Source organism: Sapajus apella, unplaced genomic scaffold (assembly GCF_009761245.1).
Source record: "Sapajus apella isolate SASKATOON/1434 unplaced genomic scaffold, GSC_monkey_1.0 scaffold18, whole genome shotgun sequence".
In the NCBI taxonomy this organism is placed as follows: Eukaryota; Metazoa; Chordata; class Mammalia; order Primates; family Cebidae; genus Sapajus; species Sapajus apella.
This window is the reverse complement of record NW_022436958.1, coordinates 27,080,959-27,096,914: the sequence shown is the minus strand read 5'-3', so window position 1 is coordinate 27,096,914 and position 15,956 is coordinate 27,080,959. Positions and strand designations below refer to the sequence as shown.

The window sequence follows — 15,956 nt, the reverse complement described above, 5'->3', positions numbered from 1 at the left end:
GAGTTTTGGTAGGATCTATAACCAAGAATTTGCCATGCATTATTAGATACCTTTTCCTCTGAGTTTCAACAGTGTTTTATAGGTTCTGGGTTACCCTAGATAAGGCATACAGAACACTCACCCACTTTCCCATTTCTATGATACCTTGAGTAAGATTCTTAGCATACCTGGTTAGATATAAAGAAACTCTAAGGGTGGGCTAAGGTAACTCCATTTGTAGATGAGGAAGCAGATCATCAGAATGCTAAGTGAACACAACTAGTTATTAGCAGAGTGAGACTTCCTTACTCCTATACCTGACATTGCTGTCACTGTCCCACAGGGTTTACAGGTATTTCTGAAAGCTTTTGGGAAGGAGTCATTACTTTTGTTGAATCACGGGGGTGCTAGTGGTGAGCATTGGCCTAGGCTAGTAGTGTGTAAAACTACACTATTACAGCTGGAGAGTAAATGTACTTTCAGAAAGTAAGCTCTCAATGGACATTTTACATGCTGGGAAGTCATGATTCAGCCATTCCCAAGTGACCTAAGTTTGAAGCCAGAATATCCTAAAGTAATAGAAAAGGAATATTTCACCATTGCGGCACTGTTTACAATAGCAAAGACTTGGAACCAACCCAAATGCCCTTCGATGATAGACTGGACAGGGAAAATGTGGCACATATACACCATGGAATACTATACAGTCATAAAAAAAAACGATGAGTTCGTGTCCTTTGTAGGGACATGGATGAACCTGGAAACCATCATTCTCAGCAAACTGACACAAGAACAGAAAATCAAACACCACGTGTTCTCACTCATAGGCGGGTGTTGAACAGTGAGAACACGTGGACACAGGGAGAGGAGCATCACACACTGGGGTCCGTTGGGGGGAATAGGGGAGAGACAGAGGGGCGCGGGGAGTTGGGGAGTGATAACATGGGGAGAAATGCCAGATATAGGTGATGGGGAGGAAGACAGCAAATCACACTGCCATGTGTGTACCTATGCAACAATCTTGCAAGTTCTTCACATGTACCCCAAAATCTAAAATGCAATAAAAAAGAAAAAGAAAAAAGAAAAGGAATATTTCACATAAAATGACAACAAAATGAGACTAGCAGGTTAGGCTGGTGTATGGCCATGTTATAACAGATTAATAAGGCAGTTTGACAGTGTTCTTTTTTAGTGAAATACATCCTAATGCTTAAACATGAATTCTGTCAGAAATCTTTGGAGCTTGAGTGGTCTAAAGAACGTAGATTCTATAAACCTAAGACCTCAGACTTCTTTACTAGATTTCAAATAAATAAAATTTTAAGCTCATCCCTATTTGTTACCAACACGGGTCATATTCTAAGTCTAAGGAGAATATTTGGTACCCATCGAATCTTTTTTTGAGGATACTGCCTGTGATACTGCTGCTATTGCAATCCCACTCTCTTCTCCTACATCAGATTTCTGACTCCTTTGCCTCTGGAGGAGTATCTTTTACATTACAATTATGTCCCAGTATGTGGATTTTTAATTTTATGAAAAAGCATAAGCAGTCGAAGTGGTATAATGGAACGTTCCCTAGATTGGTAGAGGAGGACTAAGCCTGACTCTGCAGCTCCTGATCTGTACGAACTCTGGGTTTCAGCCCCCTTAACTGTAAGATGAAGGGGCTCAACTAATGGCCTGCAAATTCCTTTCAAGCTATGTGATTCAGTGATATGAAATTGGAGCTTTTGCTGTTTAATTTTTCCACTGGTTTCTGAGATTCTCCTTTAGGATTTCCTGACTGAAATAAGTTAAATACAAAAATCAGGATGATTAAGTTACTATGGACACTCTCTTTTCTTTATGTAAGTTTAAACTGCACAGTTCTGGCTTTTCAAAATGAAATTTGAGAGAAATGCACAAGGAGAAAGCTCTTCATTAACATGCATTACATAAGCAGCTAATGCAGCCTACTATCCCCCATTATTAACATATACCATAGTTTGTGAACTTCACTGGTGAATGCTCCAAATATCGGGAAGCCCTCTGGGTAAAGCTCTGTGTAGCAGGTTTGATGTTAAGAGTTGGTGTCATCCTAATCAGCTGCCTCTGACAGGGTAAACATGGTTCTGTCTGTGCTGTCCCTCCCTGGCTAGCTGTGGGTTTCCAGCCCACTGAGCACTTGATGCCAAGCAGTCTGTTGAGGGACAAGGAAGAGACTCTTTGGGGCTCTCTGGTATTTATCACTATTTAGGAGACTTGAGGTTCAAAGGGCCAGGATTCATATGTACCAGCGTTATTGTAAATATTTGATCAAGTACCTGTTGAGGGATTTTCTTTTGGCTTTTTGTCTTTAGCACAAGAGGACTCTCCCATTCTGCCCAGGTATATTTAGTAACTCTATTTTTTTGTGCAGCTAAATATAGTTCAAAGACCCAGCATTAGAATCCACACAGTTGGATTTTTTTTTCAAGTCAATGGGTCTTGATTTATTAACGAACTCCAGGACCAAAGGGTGATATTCTTCACAGGAGGAGCTCTGTTTCCAGAGAAATGAATCAAATTGCTTTTTAAGTACAGACTCTTTTAATAGCAAAGTATATTTAAAATCAGTTGTTAAAAATGATTATTTGTTGAAAACTATTTGGCAGGATGTATCAAAGCATATAAAAATGGGTAAAATCTTTTACCCAAGAATTCCAGTTCCAAGAATCTAGATAGATAGATAGGAAAAAAAAAAAAAAGAAGTAAGCTAAGGTTGAAATACACTCTTTCCCTAAAAAAAAAAAAAAAAAAAAAAGATTATTTGTTTCCTAAGCTGAAATGTATAAATAAAAAAATGGAAACCTAAATATAGAAATAAGTATGTAGACACACACACATGACTCTTTATATTAAGGAGATATGGTGGCAGAGTGAGAGTGCGTATTGGTCAAAGAAAATTATGATATAAATAACCAAGGAGGGTTTTCATGAAAGTGATTAGAAATTAACTGTATCTTCTGATTCTTCTATTTTTGTTACATAACCATGAAAATGTTCTTAAGTTTAATGCTATGAAATTTTCTAATTCACCATTTTCTGCATCTAACTTGATTAAACATGTTAATTTTTTATAATTAAAAAATTTACTGTTTTATAATGATGTGCTAATCATAAAGCAATTGGAAATTTTCAGTAAAAGTGTTTTATATTAAAAGTGAATGGAAAGGTAATGTGATACACCTTGCAGGAAGCACTTCCTATACACATGTACAAGTATATGTAAGCATCCAGCTTCATTTGAAACAGCTTTTCATGAGAGTAATAATTGTAGCACTTAAGGGCAGCACTCAGATGATGAAGATAATAATAATAACAATAACAATTCTTTAAGAAATACATATTAAGCTAAGCTGCTTTGTATATAAAATATTCATGTATATATCTACTTATGTTTACAGAAACAAAATATTAGACTGTTAGGCCAACAGCAATAAAATACTTGGAAAAGGTACAAAAGGAATCTTTAATGAATGTTAGTCTTCCTTAGGGAATTTAGAAGAGACAACTTTTATTAATATTATTTGAAAAATAATTGATTTTGTATTTAAAAATATAATGCCTTTTAGATTTTGTTATTGTTGTTAATGATGTAACTATTTCCTATTTGGCTTCAATGTATCTGGGCTCATTCCTCACTGAAAAGAATAAAGGTATTTTCATGGCTCTTTTGGAAATATATATCAAAATATATTGTGGTAAAGAAATAATGTATCTGAGGCACTATCGCCATAGTTTGAGTGTATTTTTGGCCTCAAAGCACTGCAGAAATTGATAATTGTGGCATCTGGCTGAATACTTTTCCCCTGTAAAGATCTGAGGGAACATGTGCTTGTTTGCCATGTTTAACCTATATTATATAGAAGATGCATTGCCTTTAATCCGCACAATAAAGCTTATAATTATAGATTGCAACCTTTGCATCAGAGAAGTGATCTTACTTGAAAAATTAAAACTTTTTCTGGAACCTGTCATGGTAACATTGAAATGATTAAATAAATAAACATGCTATGTTTTTTAAGTATGAAAAATTTTAATTGTAAAAAAATCCTAAGAATTAAGCCAGTCATAGGAAAAATGCAAGACCACATTTGAGGGGTAAAGAACAATTTCTAATAGTCACTATAGAAACTTCTTTTTCTTCTTCTTCTTCTTTTTTTTTTTTTTTTTGAGTTGGAGTTTCACTCTTCACTCTTGTTGCCCAGGCTAGAGTGCAATGGGGCCATCTCCACTCACCACAACCTCTTATGGGTTCAACGGATTCTCCTGCCTTAGCCTCCCTAGTAGCTGGGATTACAGGCATGCACCACCATGCCTGGCTAATTTTGTATTTTTAGTAGAGAGAGGGTTTCTCCATGTTGGTCAGCTGGCTTCGAACTCCCGATCTCAGGTGATCCACCCACCTCAGCCTTCCAAAGTGCTGGGATTACAGGCGTGAGCCACTGCCACCAGCCAGTAGTTACTATAATGACTTTTATCAGGTAAAGAGCATCAAAAAATTTTTTAAACATATTTTATTTTCCACCTTATGTAGAATTATTATTTCTTTTTGTGCCAAAAATTCTATTTTGCTATTCTTAGTAACAAGCAAACAACATAAATTTGAAGTGAGGATCCATAAAAATTCTATACTTACTGAGATCTGTAAAATATCAGTTTTGCTTACTGCAGGGGTTTAATGCTGTTTAATATACTTTTCCCTTTACAATTAAATTAGATGTGTTTTTTAGAGGAGAAAAGCTCATAAAGGAAATAGCCTTGGAGATGTAATATGTTCTAACATTTAAATAATTAGACTTCTGTCTCATTGAAATGTATGTGCTCTAGGTTGGATAGTGATAAAAGCATGAATATTAGTATGATTAGGAAATTACATCATGTCACAGCATAATTGATTGATTGATAGCTGAATGAAAACTAACCGTAAAGCATGTGAAAATAAATATGTGTGCTGCAGTTAGGCAGAATTTTTGCATCTACCCAGTTACAGGATTAGTAACTGAAATGCTCATTTTCCAAACAAATGGAATTAATACTTCTTCCTTTTGCTTGTGCCTGTGTATGCTTTCATTGTAATCCTGGCAAGGGAAAGAATAAGAGGATTTGAAGTGCTTAGTGCTCAATTCAGTATTTAATTGTTCTTCAAGACTTGTCAGATGGGCACCACATTACTAATTGACTCTGTGAGCAATTAGTGTTTTGGAATTTACCTTTCTCAGCTTCAAGTTTTAAATGTAAAGCTTCACCAAACCTAAGAGTTAATACTCTCTTACTTGTCTCTGGAGAATTGCATTTCCGAAACATTTAAATTATCATTAATTTTTAAAAAGCATTTTGCCTTTTTTCTGCTAGTGTTTTTACTTTCTCATTCTCTGTCTTGATCTTTTAAAGATTCCTGCTCACACAAGTCTTTGGCGACTCTCATACTAGCGTAGAAGGGCTGGAGAAGCCAGACCACTGCAGGATTCCGTTTCAAAGCTGAACCAATATTCACCATTGACATATCCATTCATCTGTGCAGGGTCATTGGAAATCCTCTCTCTCTAGTTTTTCCTTCCCTTCAGGGAGCAATGCTTAAAAGAGCAAACCCCTGGTGTGAAGAGATAGGAGAAATCTCAGCACGGCCAATGGTACCAGGAATCGAATTAAAGTTGTCCATTTGCAGATGACTGTCTATTGGAGATCTCAGCACACAGAGGCACCGTGCTTTCTGTTGATGCTTTGTTTACTCGAGATTCTGTCAGTGCCACTTCATTTTTTAATGGCAAAAGTCACCGCATGCCAAAAATATGCCAGAAGACTAAAAGCACTAGGATACATATTGGTCTGTGGAGTTACTTACATAGTATTTTATTCTATTTCCAAGATTTGCTCAAGGAAAAATAAAAATTTTAAAGCCTTATGTGCATGTGCAAGTAAGGATTGTGCTTCACATTCTAATAACAACAACCAAAAAAAAATAATTACTGAATTCACTCCTCTTTTGTGAGAAGTCTAAAACTTGTCATTTATTCTGCAATTGTTGACATTCCCAGATATATTTTGGCATAAATCACATTTTGATATGACTGAACCTACAATTTTGTCTATCTTCACATGCATTATCTCTTCTAAGTGAGAGGCAAGAAGAAGACATGAGTTGCCATTAAATCTTAGATGCCAGAAGTCAGCATTGAGTATGTTTTCTCCAGTTTGATTTCCTTTGCCAGCATCAAAGATGCCACAGTGGTTTAATTTATTAGGCAAAGTAAAAAACTATCATAATTAGATTTGTGGAAAAAAATGTTAAAACCCCAAGAAGAACGTAAACTCTTTAGGAGATGAATATTTAGAATGCATGGTCTCTTTTCAAGTTCCAGAGAACCCAAGTATGTTTTAACAATTGCTAGTTTTGAGTTTGCGATTAGATTGCTACTGTTGTTTGCATTCTTCTTTCACTTTAATTTTTTTCTGCTTTATTTGCAAATAGTGAATAGGTCCCTCAATACATATTTATTGTTAGAATGGATCAATGATGCTCAGTGTTCTTTCGTTTGTTGGTTTGTTTGAGATGAAGTTGCACTCTGTCCCTCGGGCTGGAGTGCAGTGGTGCGAAATCAACTCACTGCAACCCCTGCATCCCAGGTTCAAACAATTCTTGTGCCTCAGCCTCCCAAGTAGCTGGGACTGCAGGTGCCTGCTACCACACCCAGTTAATTTTTTGTATTTTAAGTAGAGAAGAGGTTTCACCATGTTGGCCAAGCTGGTAGTGAAAGATTTCTTTTTTATTTATAATTAAGAGTGTTTCATTTTTCTTAATTTCTTATTTTATTTATATATTTATATATAAATAGACGTATGCTTTACTTAGAATTCTATTTAATATTACAGTTTGTTTTCCTCCGTATCCAAGTCTTACTTAAAATCCCTAGTGTTATGTTTAGGGAAATGTAGGGAATATATACCATCAGTTTCTATCACCCATTCAAATATCTCCTCAAAGCAAGCCATTGTGCAGTTGCTGATCCATACCATATTCATTATAATATCACCATTAGTGCTGGGCACAGTGGCTCACACCTGTAATCCCAGCATTTTGGGAGGCAGAGGTAGGTGGATCACCTGAGGTTGGGAGTTCGAAACCAACCTGACCAAAATGGAGAAACCCTGTCTCTATTAAAAATGCAAAAAGCCAACAATGGTGGCACATGCCTGTAATCCCAGCTACTCAGGAGGCTGAGGCAGAAAAATCTCCTGAAGCTGGGAGGCAGAGGTTGCGGTGAGCCAAGATCACGCCATTGCACTCCAGCCTGGGCAACAAGAGGGAAGCCCTGACTGAAAAAAATATCACCATTAGAAAGAAGGGGTATGCAGTTTTAAAAGAAAGGTAGTGTTGCAGCAAACAGTTTAATCTAACTAAGTGATCTTACACAACAGAGAAAAGCTACAGTAACAGTCAAGCTTGTAAAAAGGGCAAGCTGTATTTTAAAGCAACCCAGAACTGATCCTAACATATCAACCACAATGAAGAATCTTGTCATCGTTGTAAGAGCATGCTACACTACTGATTTTGGAAGTACCTACTACTCTCTTTAGATTTCTTGAAAAACACTTTATAGCATGACTCTTCAAACTGTTGAAGCAAGAATCCACCATCTTTATCCCTATCCCTCTATATATCTTTCTTTGTACCTATCTATATTTTTTTTTTCTCCAAGTCATGTTAAAGACCAGTTCCCTCTGATGCAATTAAGGCATTTTTTTCATTGTCTTTAGTGATCTAGATCTTTCTTAAAAATGTCATATCTGGTTATCCTTAATATAAAATAACCCATTAAAGTTACCGTGGTGTACCCTTACTTAAATATCAGTCTGTGCCCTCTAACTATTAGATATCAAATATCATTTAGGCCAGTCATGGTATAAACTCTGTTAATAGAGTTTTACAAATAGGATGCAAATGATGTGATTTAATCTATAAAAAATTTTAAATCCTATTACAATGTTTGTTTCTGACATGTGGTTACCCATATAAGGTTTTCATTTTATTTTATTTTTGAAACAGGGTCTCACTTTATCACCAAGGTGGGAATGCAGTAGTGCAATCACCGCTCACTGCAGCCTCAACCTCCTGGGCTCAAGCAATCCTCTCACTTCAGCTTGTTGAATAAATGAGACTACAGAAATGCACCACCATACTTGGCTAATTTTTTAGTGTTTTTATAGAGATGAGGTGTTACTTTGTTGTCTAGACTGGCCTGGAACTCCTAGGTTCAAGTGGTCCTCCTGCCTGGGGCTTCCAAAGTGCTAGAATTACAGGTGTGAGCCACTATACCCAGCCCATATAAGACTTTTAAACATAAGATTCAGATATACAGCTTAAATTTTTTGTAGTGATTTTATTACATGAGAGTCTTATTCAGTAGCATGTCTAATGTTTTCTAATGAAGTCTTGTTTATTTATTATTTTGTGAGGGCTGCATCAATTAATATTATAATTACTGGCCTGGTGCAGTGGCTCATGCCTGTAATCCCAGCACTTTGGGAGGCCAAGGCGGGTGGACCATGAAGTCAGGAATTCAAGACCAGCCCGACCAACACAGTGAAACCTCGTCTCTACTAAAAACACAAAAATTAGCCGGGAGTAGTGGCATGCATCTATAATCCCAGCTATTCAGAAGGCTGAGGCAGGAGAATCCCTTGACTCCGGGAGGCGGAGGTTGCAGTGAGCCGAGATCACACCACTACACTCCAGCCTGGCAACAGAGCGAGACCCCATCTCAAAAAAAAAAAATAATTATTATTATTATTATCAATTACACTTGAAATTAAGCATATGCATAGTAGGCATTAATAGCAAATAATCATTCTGATTTTATAAACAGCAACAGATATTATTTGTATAGTGACTTTTCTATGTTTGAGAAAAAGTTTAGTAGAGCAGGTTGTTTGTCACTAGATTTTGTTTTTCCTTCCTCTCTTGTTTATTGAGGACATACTCTACATAAAATACTGTTCAAGGTGCCGGGAACATAAAATGAAAAAGACTAGCCTAGTGAAATAGACTAACATATAAACAAACAGCTTTCAAACAACAGAGTAAGTGCCAAATTCGGCTGAGTAATTCTTAACTAGGGATTTATTATAAGAGAGTTACAACACTCCTCTTAAGTTCCAAAAATATTCTAATGCATAACTATGTGTAACTGTTCATCAGTCTAATAAATGAATGCTATGCTATATAGGATTCATATTTACTTATCACAGGTAACTTTTTGGAAAAAAATGTGCACTGTGGCATCATTATTACAAGTTCATAGATTTTGGTAGACACACATACACACACAAAAGTGCTCACTACAAAGAACAGAGGAAAAAGATAAGTGACCTCAGGGTACTCATAATATAATGGAAGGACCCAATGTTGCAGTTTGGCCCTGGTGTAACTGGCCCAGGAAAGAAAAGATGGTGTGCCATGAGGAAGGGTATTAGAAGCAGAGAGTTCAGCATGTAGAAAGATAAAAGATATGAGAAAGTCTAAGTTACTCCTATAAAGTTGGAGTATATACAATATTCTCTCAACAATTTATGAAATAGAAATATGTACAGAAATTCAAAATATATTAAAATAGTCAAAGGAAAATGAAGACTTGGCATGAAAAATGAGTTTATTAGAAGTCATAACTATATAATAATAGCTAATGGTCACTTTTTTAATGTTTCTTTATTTTCTGTCTTTTAATACAATATGCTGGTATTTTGAAACCTGGGAAACTGGCTTTTATGTTTTCTTTTTTTTAAAAGTAAGCCACACACACACACACACACGCATACATACATACATACAAAAAATAATTGGAATGAAAAACACATGGAAATCTGAGAGACAGTGCTGAGAAGGGATGAAGCTAACCTAAGCATTGGCAAAGGAATGAAGAAGAGGGATTAGATTTTAGTGATTAAGAGATGAATTGAGACTTTCTCATTGACTGAATGTAGGGAAGAGCTAAAATACCTAGGAATGCCTGGGTGATTGGTGAGTTCAATTTGTACATGTTCAGTTCGTGCCCATGGCAGGCAATTGAATAGATAGATTCACAGATAGATTCATTGAATAGATAGGTTCTGGAGGTCTAGAGTGAGATCTGAACCAGAGGTTGAGACTTAGCAGTCATAAGCAAGAACCACAGCCATACATGAGGTCTCCTAGAAACACTATATAAAATCAGAAGAAAATTTTATGGTTTAAATCCGCATTTAAAATGTTCTGTCCCCGAAGGTCAGTACAATACCAAATCTAGTTCTGTTCAGTTTGGGACTCTGTTGCTGTTAATTAGAAAGCCAAGACTTCTGTGAGTTGGAAAGAAACTGGAAAACCTCTAGGCAGCAATATCCCTGAAACAGGGTTAGTGGACGAAGCTGTAAGTGCTTGAGCTGGAAGAGCAGCAGTTAGCCAGACTGCCTGGTTTTGAATCCTGGCTCCTACACATATTAGCTGTGTGACTCGGCCAAGTTACTTAATCTCTTACTACTTTTGTTTCTTTATTTGGAAGATGGAAATAATATAGGACGTTGAGGAATAAAAGATTATAAATATGTAAAGCACTTAGGACATTTCCTGGCCTGTAGAAAGTACAACAAATGTTAGCTATTGTTATTATTCCCCTTATACACATCTAACTAGAGAATGTAATACTTCATAACCATAATTGTTTGGGAAAATTACTATTTCATTTTGTATTTTTGAGATGGAGTCTTATTCTGTCACCCAGGCTGGAGTGCCGTGGTCCGATCATGGCTCACTGCAGCCTTGATTCCCAAGCTCAAACAATCTTCCCAGTGGCATGAGTCACTCGTCCTGGCCTAGGAAAATTATTTTTTAATAAAAATAACACAGTAAATTATTGCCAGGATTAGGAAAAGAATGTAAATATTTTAATCATAAATTAGTAGCAAAAGGATCAGAGAGTGTTTTGTATTATGCTTCTGAAATCTACCCACCTGTAACTTCTCATTCTTTCTCTTTAGTTCTATCTCTTAGAACACCAAAGAGGAGCCCTTTCTGGCAATGAAATTAGTTCCTAGAAAGTAACATGATGTGCTTGTTGCTTTCTTTACGTAATCTCATTTAATCCTCTGAACGATCTTTCCAGGAAGTTGTTGTTATCACCATGTTCCATGCACCTGGAATTCCCTGCATAAATAACGCTGAGGCTGCTTCCAGTGCCCTTGCAGGATCTTCTCCAGAAGCCAAGTGGCAGCTGGTTGAAAGTAGGGGGATAACGGAGAAGAGATGTTCTAAAGCACACGTCAAGCCTTTATGCTGTGGGATGGCAGAAAGTGAGAGCAAAAGAACTGGCAATAGGTTAGCGTTTCCCATTCTGGAAGAACTCTGATGACCCAGGAGTTAGAAATTCGACATTTGAACCCAAGCTTTTCAGGTGTTTATGAAGATATAATCCTTAAGATAGGGAGATATACATATTTTGTTTAATATTTTTTGCCAAGTTTATAACTTTTAAAATGTTTTATAATTTTTAAATTCCTTAAATATTTTTTATTTTTAATTATTTTTTGAGATGGAGTTTTGCTCTTGTTGCCCAGGTTGGAGTGCAATGGCACAGTCTCAACTCACTGCAACCTCTGCCTCCCGGGCTTAAGCGATTCTTCTGCCTTGGCCTCACAAGTAGCTGGAATTACAGACATGCACCACCATGCCCACCTAAGTTCTATATTTTTAGTAGAAGCAGGGTTTCACTCTGTTGATCACACTGTTCTCGAACTCCTGACCTCAGGTGATCCACCTGCGTCTGCCTCCCAAAGTGCTGAGATTACAGCTGTGAGTCACTGCACCCAGCCTACCTTAAATATTTAGACATATGTATGTATTAGAGTCTACATGATACATATAGCACCTAGTTTTTGTGGATATTCTTATCACTGGAAATATAGCTGTGAACAAAATAAAGTACCTGCCCTATTCTAATGGTATGGATTCCTGGTCTCAAAGACATCAGTCTAGTAGGGGATACATTTGAAGTAGCAACATAAAATGCAATGTAAAGATACATAAAAACAAATGCAGTATAAGTACAGAGTATATGGAAAATGGTGGAAAGGGAGGTAAGGCACCAAAGCCTGAGACAGCTTCCTAGAAGAAAGGAGAAAGGACAAGGGAAGAGGGAAAGAGGAGAGAAGTGGGAGGGAAGCTGGAGGAGAACTCTCAAGCTAAGAGTAGGATATTTTAACCTTAAATAGCTTATCTTAGGGAATCAAGTATCTTGCTATCCAAACAAGGATAGGTTAGCATTCTAGTTTCTAAATAAGATTGAAATGGATGATACACTTGGAGAACAAAGTTCACATCATTCATCAATACAACACTAAATGTTTTTAATTCTTAAGTTTTCCCTTTCTTTGTGCAAATACATGCCGACATTGTATATCATATATATATAGTAGGCTTAGATACAAAAATATTTAGGATGCTAATTCATAGCAGTCTTAAGAATAAGACTTAGCTAATAAAACGTGATGGGATCTTTTGTTACACCAGTGAAACCAGCAGGGATTCAAATGTTGTAAAATGAGTATGAACTGCATGTGCATCCTCCTCCATGACTTGAACTCTGGTTCCCACATAGTTGCCCTCCTAGAAGAACTCTCCTGCCAGCAGGAGCCCAACTAGTAAACTCAAAGGAAGAAAATAAGACCCAAAGCTATCCCACAGGCAGAATTCTCAGTCACTTAATCATTTCTTTTGTTATGAAATAGGAAGATTCTGATAGGATAGCAATGTGTTTGTGTTTAGGGCTGAGAGGAGTATGATGAAGACTAGATACCTAATATTGTAAACACGTTTTCCATTTTTTAATAGTTCTAAATGAAATGGGATGTTTTTAATGAGGGAGAGACAATAAGAAGTTTCTTCAGGCAGTAGTCGTTTCTTTCCATATAGATTTATGTTTTTCTTCAAAAGCCATGACTTCCTGAAAATTAAAAGTCTATTATATATTTTGGTAATGACTGACAATCATCCCCCCTACCCCCACCCCGCTTTTTTAGTACAAATTCTTGCTAAATCTGGGAATACACTTGTCAGTTAGGCCTATGTTTCAAGGATGGCTCTTTCTTGTCATATATAGAAATAGAATGGTTATGGCTTGCAGGTGGTGATTTTCTAATGATGGCAATGAGTTTGCCTTGATCTTTCCACATTGCCTTTCACCTTGACCCTCCTTTTGGCCAGGGTTTGCACCTGCCTGGGCTCAAGGACTCAGTCAATACATCATGGAATAGGACATGAACATAGGTCTACTGACTGGCTTATAGGAAGACAGAAGTGCTAACTGACTCCTAAACATGTCTTCAGAAAAACAAAAGGAGATCCAGAAAACAAATGTATTCTGCCTGCGCTTTAGCTCCTTCCTACCTATTTCAAACAAAGAAGTGCCTCTTTCTCCTGGGTGCAGTGGCTCATGCCTGAAATCCTAGCACTTTGGGAGGCTGAGGTGGGAGGATTGCTTGAGCCCCGGAGGTTGAGACCAGCCTGGGCAATATTGTGACACCTCGTCTCTACAAAGAATTAAAAAATTAGCTAGGCATGGGTGGCACGTGCCTGTAATCCCAGCTACTTGGGAGGCCGAGGTGGGAGGATTGCTTGAGCCCAGAAGGTTGAGGTTGCAGAGAGCAAAGATTATACCACTCCACTCTAGACTGGATGATAGAGCAAGACTCTGCGGAAAGAAAGAAAGAGACGAAAGAGAAAAATTGAGAAAGAGAGAAAAAGAGAAAGAGAGAGGAAGAGAGGAAGGAAGAAAAGAGGGCGGGAGGGACAGAGGAAGGGAGGGAAGGAAGGAAGGAAGGAATTTCCCTCTCTTCCCCAAATTTTGGCTGAAACGTATGTCCTCTTGATTCCATCTCTTTGTTTTTTCTTGAGGACTCTGTTCCATCCATTCTCACCCATGCCTCGTTCATACGATGTTGTATCTTTCATTTATCCCTTTCCACTATTTCTTTTACCTCAGCCTAGAGCAAAGATTGGTAGACTTCCCATCAAGGGCTAGATGGTAAATATTTTCAGATACATGGGCCATATGATCTCTGCCACAACTATTCATCTCTATTTGTAGCTACAAAGCAACCATAGATAAAACATAAACAAATGGGTGTGGCTGTGTTCCAATACAACTTTATTTTAAAAAGATACCACACTGGATTTGGCCTGCTAGATTTGACATAGTTTACTTCCCCTTGGTCTCGGATAACAATCAGATTTTCCCTATATCCTTTAAAAAAATCCCCTGCCCCATCTTTGCTCCTTAACCTATGGCTCATCTTTCTTAAGATGGTCATCAATAAAGAAAACCCTCTCATGGTTGCCATCTCACTTTCTCACAACCCATTTCCTCCGTTACCAACTCACCGTGGCTTCTGATCCTGCCTTCCATTGATACTGCTCTCCTACAAATCACCTCTAGCCTGTTAATTGCCTGTTTTCTTTCCTAATCCTACTTGACTTCTCTGATGTATGTGCTACGATTAAACACCCTATATGAAAATCCTCACTTGTCTTTTGCAACAGCATGTTCTCTCTGCTTTATTTTTCCTCTTTGTACTCTGTAAATGCCTTTCCAATCCCCATTGCCCACTCCTGAAAATAGGTATAACCCAAGAGTTTCATTCTAATCTCATTCTACACATTTTCTTTGACTCTGTCTTCCATTACCATAGTTTCAATGGATTCCCATATGCTTATGATTCTCAAGCCTCCTTATAAAGCTTGGACTTCTCTTTCACTTTTCCAGCAGCCAGCCCATTGCTTGTATAAGCTAAAATGAGATAAAGTGTAGCGATTTGGGGGCACCTGATCCAGGTTGCAAGTTTAGCTCTGGGCCAGCCTTAATACAGTTCCTTAGATTCAGGGAAGCTGTTTCATCAGCTGTAAAGGGTAACAACAATCCCTCCATGGGCTGTTTGAGGATTAAATGCAATATCCACCACAATTTCTTTATTAGTCAATGGACAGATATCTCACAAATGTTTATATTTTTACAATGATTTCCTTTAAATGCCATCTTTCCTTTCTTTCATTCATCCAAATGTAATTGATTCGCCCATCCTTTGACTCTACCTCTGAAATCTTTTGTGGATTTTTTTTCCTTCCTCTTGCTTATGTTCAGACCCTGCTTCTAGCCTTTCTCCCCTCTAATTTGTCCTATGTATTTTTATTATTGATACATTGCTTAAGAACAAATCAGAGCAGCACTTTATGTTGGCAGTGGGAGAAAGTCCAACCATTCAAGTCCCTTTGCAATCTGAATTCAAGTTTCATATGTACCTCTGTCCCCTCCCCCCATGCATAGACATATACTTCTGTCCTATCTTCTAACACCATCAGACTACTCTGTTTCCATCACTTGCATACTTGGCTTTATCATGCTTTTGACCAACTTTTGCAAAGGCAGGAAACTTCCCCTCTCTCTATTCCAAATGGTGAAATTCTATTCAGTGTTCAAGATATACCTCAACAATTAGCTCCTCTGTATAGCAACCTCTCCCTATTAGATTTGGAACTGAGTGGTGTTTTTGCTAAATTTCCCCTAAAGATAGATTGTAAGCTCCATGAGGGACAGACCTGAACTTTTGGCAGGATTCTCACATAATAGTAGACACTTGGATTTATTAGAACATAATTGCCATTTGTCATTTTTTAAACAGTGTAGCCAACTGATCCTATTTGTTTTTTGTAGTGACAGTCAAAGCTATCAAGATTCAGAGAGTCAAGGGTGATGTTTTTGTATTCTAATTTTGAGACTTACAATATATTTTCTCTGTAACCTGTATTCTCATAATTGACAAACTACTTGAAAGCAGGAAGAAAGGAGGGAAGAGAAGAAGGAAACTCACTGGCCCATATACCAAAGCCAAAGGCGGGTGATAGGGGATAGTAAGCCTTAAACAATTTGAAG

General features: G+C 37.4%; 1 protein-coding gene across 2 annotated transcripts in view; it reads left to right on the top strand.

The window, feature by feature from the left end:
• Positions 1 to 15,956, top strand: part of FIGN (fidgetin, microtubule severing factor) — a 130,994-nt gene that overhangs the window by 95,905 nt on the left and 19,133 nt on the right. The window lies entirely within an intron of this gene.